Genomic DNA, 15,708 nt, shown 5'->3' with positions numbered 1-15,708 from the left:
AAAAAAAACACGTTTTACCTAAGACCGTTCTTTAAAGTAGCCGTTTCAGTTCAGATCTTAAAATTGAAAAAGTTTCACATGACAGCATTGTTAACTTACATAACAGCATAGTTTTACTTAATAACTAGGGTAACGGTCCATTGAGGTTCAAGGATTAAGAATAAAATTGTAAAGCTTTGAACTTCAGTTGTTTACCAATTTAATTGTTAACGATTGGTGCAATTAGTGATTGGCACAAGAGTGGCAATGAGAGCTTATAAACGAAAACATAAACTGTCTTAGAAGTTTTGAGTAGTGATTATTAGTAATTAAAACCGGTCGTAGCTAAAGTAGTGTACGCAACTCGCGTAAATAGTGTTAACGACACTTGTAGAAGTTTTTAACGCACTCGCCAAGGCTTGTACCTTAAATGTCCTACTCACGTCGTTAACACTATCTTTACGCTATCGTTGCGTTTATTACAACACCTGAATCATAGGTATATTTTCACCTAAATATTTAGTCAAAGAAGGTAAACATATAAAAGATGGTAAGTGCTAATCGATGTCGGTTGGATACTCTAATCCCCATCAGACCCAATAGACGATTTATTTTTACTTTCTTGTAAATAAATTTAACACTCTCAATTTAGTGTTACCAAAAATGAAATGCTTGATTACTCTCATTTTATGATTTGTGTTTGGAGTTGCAAAAGAGGCAAATGCTTTTAATTACCTTAATTGTTTAATTTGTTAAAAAAGCAACACTGAGCAATAAAGCACACTGGGTGGCAAAAGTGCAATTTGCAGAAGTTAGTGGTGTTCTGAAACAATAGCAATTAAAGCTGAAATGGTAATGGATATTTGAGCAGTAGTTAGCCTGGTCAGTACAAACTCCTGCACTTTAGGATGGATTAAGCTGCATTATATCCTCAGTAAAAAGTTTTTCTTACACCAAACAGATAAGTATTTGTATAGATAGATAGCTAAATGTTAAGTGGTGGTTTCTTATAGTCATTATTACCTGAATGGTCTTAAATGTATGTTCACTACTACATTTGAACTGTACAGGAATTGGATTTGGAATTTATTGTTGGAATTTATATACTTTGGAATTTGGTCGTCCTGTAATCTAGCTACTAGGAGGTCACGAATGGTCGATATTTATAGGCATGCACTGTTTTTGGGATTCTCCTTGGTGTGGATTAACATCCGCACTAGTGAGTACACATGGCAGAATCAGTTGACCTATTTGGCTCCTTTTAGATACTGAAATAATCAAGGAAATATTACTTATATCATATTTAAACACTTAGCATACGATTTACTTACAACAATATCTATTATTCGAATGTGTTTATTCTAATGTAATCTGCAAATGTGTATACAAGTAAATATTGAGCACTAATTCTGTGTCAGTTATGAAGTATGTCGTTGTATTTTGTCACAAGTTTTGCGGTTGCAACTTTTTCGCAGTTTCTGTTTCCATTTGGCTCCAGGATTCCGGCACTAATGGCTTCCTTGACGTTATTAAACTCTTTAAAAACCCAATCAATGACCACATGTCACAGCTATATATAAAAAAATATATTTCTAATTCGTTCAATGTTTTTCAAATTATTATTATAATTATATGTGTTATTGTCCTATTATTCTAATTATTCTTATGACGACTACACTTAAACAAAGTTGTAAATTTCTTCTTGCACTATTTATCAAATATTCTCTAGGAGATTTTATTTATAAAATCATACTATAATTTGAAAACCAATAAGCATTACAATACATTGGATCCCAATCGAGCATTAGGAATGAACTGGAACATAATTAGTGTCATTCTTAGGCTTCGTAATTTTCATTGATTAAATATAGTTTGCGTGATGAATTTAAGTTTTGCATTTCCAGCTAAAGTAAAATTTTTTTAAGATGATCTTGTCATTTAAAGTATTTAATAAAAATATCACTTCCTTACAGGATAGAGAATCTACTGAGCTGACCAAAGTAGATTCATACTCTGTCTCAGCGTTAAGGATAAAATAATATAAACAACTAAACCACGCACAATAGATTCTCCTTATATTAGTCTCCTCACTGTAATCTGTATGTTAATATGAATGACGAGTTGGCATTAACGCAGCCCATCTCTCCTCTGAGCGATTATGCATAAGCGGAGAGACAACATTTGCATAAGAAGTGAGACTTTAATTAATCCAAAAATATTATTTTAATAGTAAATTTCATCACTAGGTCCTAAAGTGACTCTTTTTGACCCGAGGTCAATTTTTACGATCGAGGCGAAGCCGAGGTTCTTAGGAACTTAGGCTCTTTATTTAACAAATGCCAATAAATAAAAGAAAAATGTTCCAATATAATATCTAGGCTACAGTACACAATCTTTTCCTAGAAATGCACAATCTACTTTTGAATAAACGCGTTGGGAAATGCGTTCGAATTTACCAAACATGCTATAAGCCCTGTTCGTAAGATTAAAATATATAATACATTTAAAAATTATAAAATAAATAAATTTATTCTAGTTATTCTGAGAGCTTATTTGAAAATACTGAAAAAAATAAAAGTAAGGATATGTAATTATTTACGGTTGTCGTTTCAATTTGTTGTCCATAAAAATTTCAATTTGGTTTCAAAATATCTCAAATAAAAAGTAAACAGTAATATTTTATTTTACCAAGTTGTCTTGTTTGTATAAAACAATAGTTCTGTTGAGTTCACGTGTCACTAAAACACAATGTTGTTCTTATAACAGTACGTTTTGCTTCGTTGTTTGCAAGCTGGTCACATATTCAATATTGCAAGCCTTTACTGTCGTCCTTTTATTTGTTTTATATTTCAGAGTAGCCTGCTGTGCATGAATACATCTATCAATTGACAACAAGTATTTTTTTTTCAAATCCTACACTCTCAAAAATAACTCATCGGGTCATGCCTCTTTACAATGTGTTTTAATTTAGTTTAAAATCTTAAGTTTATCTTTGAACTGGTTATGTAGGAAAATATATTAAAATCCTTAATCCTCGATGAAAAGAAATTATACATAAATATAGGAAACACATAAAACAAGTGCATTAGTAAGGAGGTAATCAAGTTTCATTGTTGAACATTTTATTACATTTTTATGCAATAGTACATTCCTTCATATCAAACCAACACTAACATCCTTTTATTGAGTGACACATAAAGATATCTAGCATTTTCCTAACCATAAAAAGACGGTTTCTCTGAATACCAACGTTAAAAATAAACAGCGTAAATTGATCCCATTTAAGTTTTAATCTGAAAACGTCAATAGCCAGTACTAGCTTGGTAGTAACTAGCTTGGTTCTAAAACATCTCTGTTATTCTCTAAGAACATTAAATACACTACAATAAATCATGATAAACTCTTTTAAGGACGAGATGTAAATTTTTTGTAAGTTTGGTCATTCACGTTCATTAATTTGTTCACGTAATAAAATATTGCGAAGCAGCTTGAGAAATTCCAATATATATTTTAGAAACTATACTAAAATGTTTCTAGTCCAAGGAATGAAAGTTTACAAAAGTTTCTTTGGTTACCTGCTTTACGGTGGCGTCAAATCTTATTTCAGAAGTTTGAACGTAAATCACGTTTTTTCAGCAAACTGTATCCAAGTCCTGAGTAAGGTTTTGTTATTTCTGTTTCCAGAACTGTTTCTAAAACAATAAATATTAGTTCAGTCAGTGCTACAACCTTGTAAACTGAAACATTAAATTAGATGAAATAACTTTTTGTTCTGTTTTCCTCACTAGGGAATGCATACCCCTTATGGACCCGAAAGATTTCTTTGGGGGTACGCAACCTCTATATTAGTTGCTGTTGCTGTTAGTGTGGCGAAAAATATCTTCCACGAATAATCCGGGAATGTGTACACGGTACTTCAACGTCATTCCGTGTCTGGCATGGCACGCACGAGAACCATCGAGGTTGTTCCGTAATCAATTATTTACCATCCTCGTACCATATCTTGCAGCCTCATTTACACGATTAAATAAAAAAAATATGAATCGAGTTCCACAATTTGTCTGTATTTATTTTTTTATTTGTACTGATAGCAAAAATATTTTAAAACTCTAAGACTTATATTATAATTAAACAGTAATATTTCCATGTATTTTGTTAGTGTTTTAAGAAAGCAAAAAACATATTCCTTTAATAATTGGGAAAACAAACTTAACGTATAAATTGTAATTATTATTGCCATAAATAAATGGGAAAAATCTATTGAGAATTACTATTCTACAATACTTAGCATTACACGATATTTTCTCATGAGGAAGGTGAGTGACAAGTAAGTAGCTTTTTAGCACTAGGAGATACATTCAAAGTCATGTAGGATGTCTAAAAACTTAAATTAAAATATGTGTATAGAACTATACACTTAAGCACTATGTGCTTTGTTAGCATTTTAAACAAGTGATTAGGCAATGGTACTAAACTATACTGCTACACAAACTTAAATAGTAAGGAATTGAAAGTATAGCATTTTAGCGTAGATCCATTAAAAATGATTTCTGCACATTACGTTAAAGTAGGCTAATCTACGATTGAAATATTTGCCTGCATTTAAAAAATAACTTGTAAACAACTTGTATGATATTTTGACATTTTTTAAAAATGTTCTATTAATTTTATATCTTTTGTGTTACTTAATTACTCTTTGGTGTCCTTAGTTTTTTATACTTTTAAACCCAGACTGCCCATCCCCATAGTCCCAGCGTTTTGTGCAGTGGTCTTAAATCAATTAAATTTTGTTCAATGAGCCTTAGGTAAAGATTGTTTTGACAAAAGTCACAAAGATGCTTTCTGGCTTTTAACTGAGATCCTTTGTCAAATAAGAATGCATAACAATAAAACCACACCTTTAAAAGTTGTGTCTAGGTAAATAGGGAAAAAGTAATAAACAACTAAAATATTATTGTACAACTAAAAAACACAATCCTCAATACCCAAGTTCGGATATAAAATATATGTAATAAAATAGGTTTATTACAAAGCTTAGTAACACTAAGAAACTCAGATTTAATCAGGGAGTTGTCATATAAAATTTTATTTTTTAAAAATCACGTACTGTAGGTCATTTTATAACAAATGTAGTTAAGTAATAATCAAGTACAGTTCACTTCATGTTACAACGAGTTAATTTTCGAAATCATAATCATAGTAAGTAATAAGATTAATCCGTAAAATATTAATAAGTATCTTTAATGAGTTCAGTATTTTTACGGTTTAAAATTAAAATCGTCAGAGCTGGCCAATGATTGATAATTTGACTAATGACATTGGTCGAGGGTAAGTCAAATACGGTTTATCAAACGGGGTTTCTAAAACTTTAACCTCCATTACAGGTAATAATGTAACATGCAGAGCGTATCCTCAATCATTAGTTTCAAATTGTATCTTTTCAAATAAAAAGTCTAGGATATGCGTATATAGTAAAAGATGTCAAAGTGAACCTGACCGTTTTTCAATATAGCTCTTTTATATTAATTTCTAGACCAAGTTTCGTTAAAATTATTAATATCATGGAATCTAATAATTTAACTCTGAAGTTTTTGTAAATATTCTCTTTGCACCACCATCTAACAGTATTTATTTTTATGCAAATGAAGTCCGTAATTTATGCATAATCGTTCAGATGAGAGATGAGCAGCATTAATGCCAACTCGTCAGTCTTATTATCATATAGATGATAGCTAGGAGACTAATTTACAGAGAAAGTATTGTACGTGATGTAAGCTATAATAGATCTACCATTTAAAACTTACACAGAAGGTCAAAGCTATAACGTTAGCTGACCACACCTTTTTTGTGTTTAAATAATTAATTGTAATCTAAAGTGTAAATAAAAAAAATAGACAAATCTTAGCTTTTAAAAAAATCGGGGTTTATCCTAAGAGGATGAACTGTACTTTTAACATTCTAATCGGTTACTTTGAATGTGTACACAAGAAATTTTCCAATTTCTCATCTACATATAAAAGGTTTTGCCTATTTATTTGTTAAATATTAACTCTACTGCCCTTTCAGAATTTATATGAAAGTGCAATAAAGTACTTGAAAGATTTACTTAGTTAACTTACTAAATTGTTATCGAAGCTTTTTGTGATGAATTTATGAAATTTATCGTCACGAAAATGATTTTATGAGATATATGTTGTTTTGCAGATAGCCCCATGTGGTCAGATATAGAAGTTCAAGTTAATTTAAGTTCATGTTAGAAACATTTAACAGTCAAAATAATGTTCTCGATAAAAAAAACAATAGGAATGCAATTATTTTGGTTATATGTAAGTATGTTGAGCTTGAAGTAAAACAATTTTTAATATTGTCTGTGTTTTGTTGAATATAAATTCTTAACATTTATTTAAGAGTTTGTTTTTTTACTTCAAAGAAGTTAAGAAAGTCAAGGAAGCCATTAGTGCCTGAATCCCGAAGCCAAATGGGAACAGAAACTGCGACAAAGTTGTAACCGCAGAACTCGCGACACAAAACACCGACGTAGTTCATAACTTGGGACACAAAAACATTCCTCTGATGTTATATGCTTAATCATTCGCTGCTGAGATGGGAAAAATAATATGATGATAAAACCAAATAAGTACATAACATAAATGCATACTTATTGTTTCCCCATTTTGTTTCAGAAAAAAACATATATTGTTAGTTAAATGAATGCTTTTAAGATCTAATTGAAATTCAGTAAAATTTGTTTATTGGTTGGTTATTATTGATTAGTTCTGTATGTTAAAAGAATTTAAAAGGTCAAATGTCATGCAGAGTTGTTGTTTACATCATACAGCTTGTTGTATCATTTATCAAAATAAATACTAATCAAATTTAGTGGTAACACATTAACGGTTTAAAATTTAGAGAAAAATAAAAAAAATTATAAATTGTACGCGTAAAAAAGTATTTATAGTCGAAATAAACAAATTATTCATTTACACATGACCAAAGATGAGTTTAAAAACAAATTTTGAAACATAGTAAAATAACATTTGTGCAAAGGAGGGATCACAAGGTTACATTCACTATCCTTAAACATATAATATTTTTAGGCAATGATGAAAACATCGTATCCATTACGTTATTAAATACAGTATTATTTTATTTTATTTTTTAGCTTCGGGAAAAGGATTTTAGTTTATGTAAGCCGATTACTATTTCCTTTCAAATTAAAATCATATTAGTAGACGAATTTATCTCTTTTTTGTATAAGATCGAATTTCATTCTTTGTTAATTGTGTAAAACGAAATAACATTGTTATTTTAAATCAACAACAAGTTTGCCTTTATTTTTTCGTATTTACGCTCATTTTAATTCCTTACTTTACACGAATCCCGAATAAAAGGGAACACCAAAATCAGACTCTACTTCGAATATTGACACACAATAACTTTTTGGGCTTTGTCAAACTACAAAGAGACAAGATCATTGACAGGAAATATTCAATTTCCACATACGGTTCTGTCGAAATATGGATCCAATAGGGTTTATACCTTTTTATGGCATTTCTTATCCAAAGTAGTTTAGCTTAGTCTTTATGGTATTATTTCTCGATAAGGATCCCCAAATGCAAAACCCGCCGTTTGTTTGAACTGTTGTGTGTCTATATATAAAAACATTTGGATTGAAAAATGATTTTTATTTTGACGTTAAGCAACCGTACCGTATTATTGAAATCAATTTGATGCAATAAATTATTTGTATGATATTTATAAGGCTATTCAAACAGTAAATGATTGTTTGGTGCACTACAGGAAGTTTTTTTACAGATACTAGAGCATTGGTCATAATTATTATAAAATGTTTCAAATATGAAAAAATTAAAATTTTACAAATAAAAACTAAAATGTCTATTCCAATTCAATATCATATCAGATAATATTTATACAATATTCCACAAAAATACATTCTTTACGTTAGAAGATTGTTCAGTGATTTTCTCTTATAATTTAATTTCGACAATTGTCTACTATTCGTGTGTTATCATGACGTGTTATGGCAAGCTAACCACTTTATGTTTTTAATAAAAATTTTACTTATATGAGAACCTTTTTGTATATTTAAGACGTCCCTTAATTTTCATATGCAACTCGTGGATCAGTTCTTGATTACCTGTGACTAGGAAATTCGTTATACTTACTGGAATAGTTATACAAAAAGTAAAAATATAGCGATATCATAAATGATCAAATAATAGATATTGTTTGAATTGGCTTTCCATGCCAAACTCTGACTTTTAACACATTTAACTGACTTTTAAGGTATTTACACGTTATATAGAATATAAAAATTAAATAGAATATATATCACATAAGTGTGTAATTCTTCATTGACTTTTAACGTATAACCTTATTAAACGCATAAATCTAAAACCTCCTTTACTTCAATTTACTAATTAGTACAATTACGTAGGTAGCCTCTTAGTCTATGAGTGATGTAACAAGGTATTCCTTAATAAGAGGCAATGTTACGTAATTCAACTAACTGAGAAACAGCTAATTAAAGAGAAAAGCTGAGAACTAACCTGTCCGATTTGGAACTTTGCAGTAACTGCCTTGATGCTTTTAGGTCATTATAATGTTTTTTTTTTCTGATTATAAGTATTAAATCAATCATCTATAACCTATATCAGCATTCAAAAACTTTCTTTTAACATTTGTACTTACTTTTAGAAATATATTATGCAAATTACACAACGTTGACATAGGCTACTGCTCTACGTATTGAGAAAAAGCTGGATAAAATAATTACCTGATGATACTATTATATTACTGATACGTGTGGATTGATTCAAACGAATCTTGTAAGAAGGTGATGGGATATAGTCAAATGGTTTACTTTTGGGAACTTAAGTGCAAACTTAATGTTAATGGCTCAATACAGAAAGCACTAATTAAAACTCCGAAACAAATAATTAGGAAATAAATTTGTTGAAATCGATAAACCCCTGTTGCCAATCATGAATAAGACCATCTTCAAACTACAATAATGCTTTTCGGACATCAATAGGACGAAATTGGATTTAAAGTTGTATAAACTCACCGTATGAAAACTATAAAATAAGATGTTTTCTGCATATAAAGTAATTAGTAACAAAATTACTATTTTCAACTACATATTATACACATAGAATGGTTTTATTATATTATATTAAAATACTACTTGCTGTTGTGAAATGCTCTGCTAGTAACCATTAACTATGCCAACGAATTTCCGATATTAGTTTTTGTACTTGTGTTGATCTTCTTAAGACATAAACAACTTTCTTGCGCTTAATAGTTTTTCAATATATTACTAAAATAAAAGAGTTTACTAGTGAAAAAGGAATTATTAAATAAATTAAAGAAGCAAACATATATTTGCTTTCATAAACAACATCAAAAATAAAAAATAAATAAACGTACCAACTAGAGACAAAAGGTAATTTCTTCCTGGAATAGAGTTTACAATAAATTTGTTTTGTTACAATTCGATAAGTTCAAATTCTATTAAAGAAGGCAATCTGATTAATACGTTTCTTCTCAGTTTGGAATTAAATTCTGATGACATTTAAAGAAAGATATTTCAAAAATTCAATAAACGATATTATTACATTAAAATGCAAAGCCTGGAAATATTTACATTTTCAATCTTTTAAACAATGTGAAAGATTGGAGGTATTTTTCAACTGTCGATTCAATAGTTTCCTTCCTTTGAATTTAAATCAAGTAAAAATGCAGCAGCAATTGAGAATTCTTCATTAATGGTTATTACACAAATGATTATTTAAATTATTATAGCTCACGTTTTAATCACAACTATTAAAGATGATTATTTTAACAAAAAGAGTAAGGCACACAATCTAACAATAATAAGCAGGTGACTTATAAAGGTTTTTTTAACAAGAAAAACATTCTACTAGTTAATATTATCTTTAAGTGGTAATTTCGTTATATGATACTACAGTAATGTAGATCAAATTCCCTGAGTATTTTTGTAACTGATCAATAGTTTAATTTTAACGTAATATAATATACAAGTAGCAACAAAATTTGTGCTTAAAAATTACAGGACGTTGCAATTTATGATTTTGTAAAACTATCATACAAATGAATTATAATTTATTGACAAAAATATTATTGTTATACGATAAAAGATTATTATTAGACAATTATTTAAAATTATTTTATTTTAGGCCACTGCAGTACTTTCAATACAATGAACCTGGTTATCAATAAAGGTTTTATACAGTTATTACCGCATAGTATGTTTTACTAAATATTAATTAAATCTTAAATGTTTGATTACATTCCCACATAATAGAGTCTTAAGCGAAGTAATAGAAGTGTATGCAGGAGACAGACAGATCCTTTGAAAAGCACGACACCATGAAATAAAGAAGATATGGATATTAAAACAAGCCTTAAGAAGAAATTAAAGTTATTATGTCCGTTTTTGCCATGGCACTCTTGCAAAAGAATATTATAAATTATTAAACATTTAAATTTAAGGTTTTGTAATCTAACCCACGATAACTGTGTGTAACTGTGTCTGAACAAAGATGTCTTCCATCAATCACGTAAAATTAAATTTTGAATCTAAATTCGTTGTTTAAAAAATATACAATATAGTTTTACTGAATTCAATAAATCTACTTGATTGTAACAGGTGGAATGGGTCTGTAGGAGTATTTGATCAAGCAAATAGACGTTTGTACGAATGACATAATACGATACGAGCAGTTTGGGATTCCGTATTTTTATACGGAATCCCAAAAAAACCGTATTAAATATATAAGAAACCTTTACCCTGATTTCTTAATCAAGGTAAAGGTTTGTTTTAAGCCATTTATTTAACGACAAAAAATAGCTAAAATTTTTAAACGTCTACTAATGTAAAATGTATACTGTTGATCAGTGGAATGGACTTTTCGTCTTTCCAAGGTTTCAAGTTTAAATTATTGTTATTTGTAAGAGGTCAACTTAAGTTATCACTTCATTTTCTAAATTTACTCAGGTTAAAAGCTGTATATGGGCTGAACAATTATTGCTTAATGCGTATACCCTCATTTAATACTACACCTACTCTAAGGAAAATTTGTGAAACATGTTTAAAGATAACCCCTATTTTAAAAGGATATAAATTTATCCAAAATGTATTGTTTACTTTTCTGTTTGTAACCTACCGTTGTGACTGCATATTCCAACGAAACCAAATGGAATATATTTTTCCAGTAAATTGACACAATGGTAGCAGTACAAGCATGCGATACTGAATATGTGACCAGCTTTACAACTTTGGAATCGATATCGCCCCAGCTTATGCACGAGCATTCTGTTTGCGTAAATGGTTTTTGTGTAAAACCTTTAAGAACATACTAAGCGGGTCTGTTAAGGATATTTTGTTTTGTTTTTAATATAGCTTACACCTTTGTATTTCGTATAGCTTAATTTCCAAAAGCTTATAACATAATAACACACTGTTCTTCCGTTTTAGTTGAACATACTTATATGGCAAAGAAAATAGAATAAGAAGATATTATTTTCAACTGTTTGAAACGTTTAAAAAATCTTATGAATACAACAAAGTTCCTGCACACTCAAACGACAAAACCTTTTATTCAGACTGTTTAATGGCGTAATACACTCATCTCCATTCATACTTGGCGTAAAATACCTACTTCGTATGGTTGCCATTTACGAATAAAATATTAAAGTACTGTATTAAATAAAGTATAGCACTTAAAGATGTGACTAGTGCTGGATTACTGCATATTCGTAGACTTTATTGAGTGAACTTATCTCCAATATAATTTAGTGGAAATATTCATTCCACAAACTTGTTTCATGGGGAAATTTAATGACTAATTCTTTTATTTGAAAGCTAAGACGCCACCAAAGAATCTTGAGATTCCATCAAAAGAAAGTTTTGTAGAGTTATTAAAACCCATTTAGACTGTAAGATTTATCAGCTACAAAAATGTTCTTTTGAGACTAGTGTTCTTAAAACTAGGTTAAAATTATGAATGCTGAGAAATAAACTATAACTCTGACAGAAATTTTTTTATGGGTTTTCAACTGTGTTTGTTTACAAACATTCAGATTAATTATCCATTGTTGTTAGAATTTCCGTCTACTGTCAACAGTCAACTGTTACTTATAAAAATATGTAATTCATACTTCAACTACAAACAACTAGTACAGGTCTTTACTTATATAACTTTATAAAAATTCACTGAAAGTGAAATTGTGATGTAAAAACACCTTGTAATATTGAATGTGTAGTTGGTCTGCAAACGACGAAGCCGAAAATACTGTTTATCACATTAATAATATATCTACGACGGGATTTAAACTTACATTTAGTACAATCTTTGGTGTAAAGGTTCATTTCAAAAAAAACATAAGCACCTACACCATTACAAACGCTGTCATAGGTATATAAAATTGTATTGGGTATTATGTAGTTGTAAAATGTCCATCAAACAGGTGTACGTTTTTCTCTTTTTTATTAGTAATTGTTATGGTGATTCGAAAATCAAAAGTTTGTATGTAAGCTACACAAAGCACTTACAACAATAATTGTATAACTGTTTTTGCTAATGATTGCATGTTTAATATTCAACATGATTTCAACTAACAAAATATAGATTTTTGATCTATTTTCAAATTCCTTCAGATTCTATATTAGTATTACGAAGTCAATTCGTGTGCTGTAGATTTTTGAAAGTCACCATATATATTTAAAGTAATTTATTTAAATATTGCATCTAATAAAATGTATTTACATTCATTACATAGGAACATGGCAAACTAACAACACTGCATTTAGATGAAATGACCGTAATTATTTGATTTAATCTAAACAGTTGGATAACTAATAAAACTGTAAAGAAATATTTTCTCTTAAATAACAAACTCAGTGTGATAGAAGCTATGTAGACAAAGCTTTGTACTCAGTATTAGGCGAGGACAATGGTTGCCCACGACAAACATGTTCACAATGAAGGCCTGTTCACAGCTAGTCACTGTTGGTTCACTGCTTGGTCTTGTTGTTTACCACAGCTTGTGATTTATTGCATCATGTGAACCAGCCTTTGTGGTAGACCAAGTTGGAGCTACAGAGTAGTTTATTGGTTAAAATTAGAAAAATAGGATTTAACAGAACTCTATATAAAGTGTATTATAACTTTTTACTAATATTATTGGTACAGATGGTCGTAAGCTTGTCCGTCTGTTAACCTAACCTAACAAAAGTTCAATTCACTACCACTTATATTGATAATAATCTATTGGTCTAACTAGTAACTAGTGTTACTGAATTAACAGAAAAGGTTCAAATTTTAAATTATATTTTCTGTTGAATAACATTTTATTATTTCCATACTTTCAATTTGTATTTAAACTATTGTGAAACTATTGGATAGTTTGCTTCTTTATGTACTTTATGTGTAGTTTAAGATACCTATTTGCAGAGTAATTTTGAGAGATATAAACTTGCAAGCGACCGAAAGTTAAGACCGCCATTAGTGTTTCACTTGAAAGGCAAGTCTCGAGTCAAACTTGTAACACGTTTACTCAAAGTTTACATTTGAGGTTTGTTCAGGGAAAATGAATAATTTCCAAGTACATTTCCTATTAAAATACTTAATCTGCATGTGACTGTTCTGCACCCTTAAGTCAATAAATAAAAGACGAGATCAGTTAGACTTAAATTGCTAATCTTAGTGTGGTGACAACATATTCTAAATATGGCTTCATCTAACTTTTTCATTCAATGAATAAAGATTCTTTTTGTTGAAAAACTAACTACATTATTAGAACGCACTTAAATAAATGTATTGACAGTTTTATCTAAGAAAGTCTTGGGGCAAACAAATGCTTGTCTGAATAAAACATATGTTATCTTAACCGTAATCCAGTTTTTGGTTTGATTATAAATACATAATTACAAAATCGTATCCTTAACTGTAATAATTTATATAATTATTAGATCATTTATATCATAACAATTATCATACAATTATTCTGCAACGATCAGAAAAAAAAACTAAATTGTATTTTTCTTACTTATTTTGCAGAGAATGTCCTTACTAATCATAATTATTATCATAAACCTAAAATGAACACAAATAATGCAGGAATATCATTTTTGGCTCTAGTTTGTTTGAAATAAATACAATTACTTCTTATCTTTTGATTAAAGTATGTACCTTTCATGCCTCGCCTTATTTTGCTGATTACATAAACTCAACTCTTCTCTGATAAAAAATTTCTTCTATCGAAATATCGCATGAAAACAGTGCTCATGCACTGATTCAACCATTTGCCAGATAAAAGATTTAATTAAATTGAGAGGAATCAGTATGATACACGATTCTCATCATTTTAGATTTACAGACGGTTGTTATTTACAAATTACGCTATATTTTTGAACTTTAATTCAATAGTTTCTTGGATAGGGCATGGATTTCCAATGCATTAAATGAATTGAAATGTATTGTTGAGATAGACAACAATTGTTGAGGACACACAATGTATCGGTGAGGATTGTCTATATACAATATTGGGTTGGATAACATTCAATGTAGGAATACTGTATATTCCTGTTATTGGTCAATCGTTTTAAACTTATACGAATATAATATAAAACAAGACTTGGTGTAGCTTCCCTTTAGAGTTCAAAATATTTACACGGCATTTTGATTATAATAAACCTGTAAGTGACAGAAAGTAAAGACCATCCTTAGTGTTTCATTTGAAAAGTAATTTGCTAGTCAAACCTTCAGTACGTTATATAATCGTTCACATTAGAGGTTTGACAGAGAAAATGAATAATTTATGTTAGGAAATTTTTTATTTTGGGCTTTGAAATAAAGAAATAATCAATCTATAGACGCTACCCAAAAATTATATATTTATATTTCTGATTACTACAGACATAATTAAGATATATTTAGCATTCATACATGAATTCGATACAATGTAACATTGGTTTATGTAGTTCTAAGAGAACAATCTCCTTATGTAGCATAACAGTAACATAATGTGGTGATAAGTCCATAATGCCGCATGTATTTCATTTTAAGCTCAGTTCATTGAAAGAAATAAGTGATGTTTCGTGTTATGGTCAATAAACACTATTTATAGCACGATAAATTCTGAAAAGTGCAATTTGACTTTAATGATGCCTACAGGTGTTAACGGCTTTCGTAGCCTAAAATCGTAACTCGGAGCTTATTAATTGTGTAATAAACTTTCTAGTTTGAGAATTCTCTTAGTTCAGCAGTTGTATGCGATAGTTTACATCCAGACATCGTTGTTTGAATAATCAGAGAACACTTTGTCAAGGGTACTTTGATACGCTATCAATAATTAATTTAAATTGGTAACTTGAATCGATGAACCGTTATTTTGTTACTCTGTTGAACAACAATCAAAATTAAACTGTTCACTCCAATTGTTTGCTTTGATCAATCATTTAGTAAATATACAACAAATTTAATTTATCCAAATATATCTGAAATACTAGCTTAACATTGATTTTTAAGTTTTACTTCAAATGATTAGTATGAAACCCAACACTTATATCGCTTTTTGTAGTTTTGCAACACAGTTGACTTTTAAATACACGTTTACATAAAACTCAAGCTCTCATCATATTCTTGAAGCACCTATGGTTTTCTGTTTATTGCATTCAATAAT

This window comes from Macrosteles quadrilineatus, unplaced genomic scaffold (assembly GCF_028750875.1).
Source record: "Macrosteles quadrilineatus isolate MER2022 unplaced genomic scaffold, UCM_ALF_1.0 Scaffold_9__3_contigs__length_116548681, whole genome shotgun sequence".
Classification (NCBI taxonomy): domain Eukaryota; kingdom Metazoa; phylum Arthropoda; class Insecta; order Hemiptera; family Cicadellidae; genus Macrosteles; species Macrosteles quadrilineatus.
The sequence above is the reverse complement of the archived record's forward strand: the minus strand, read 5'-3'. Positions refer to the sequence as shown.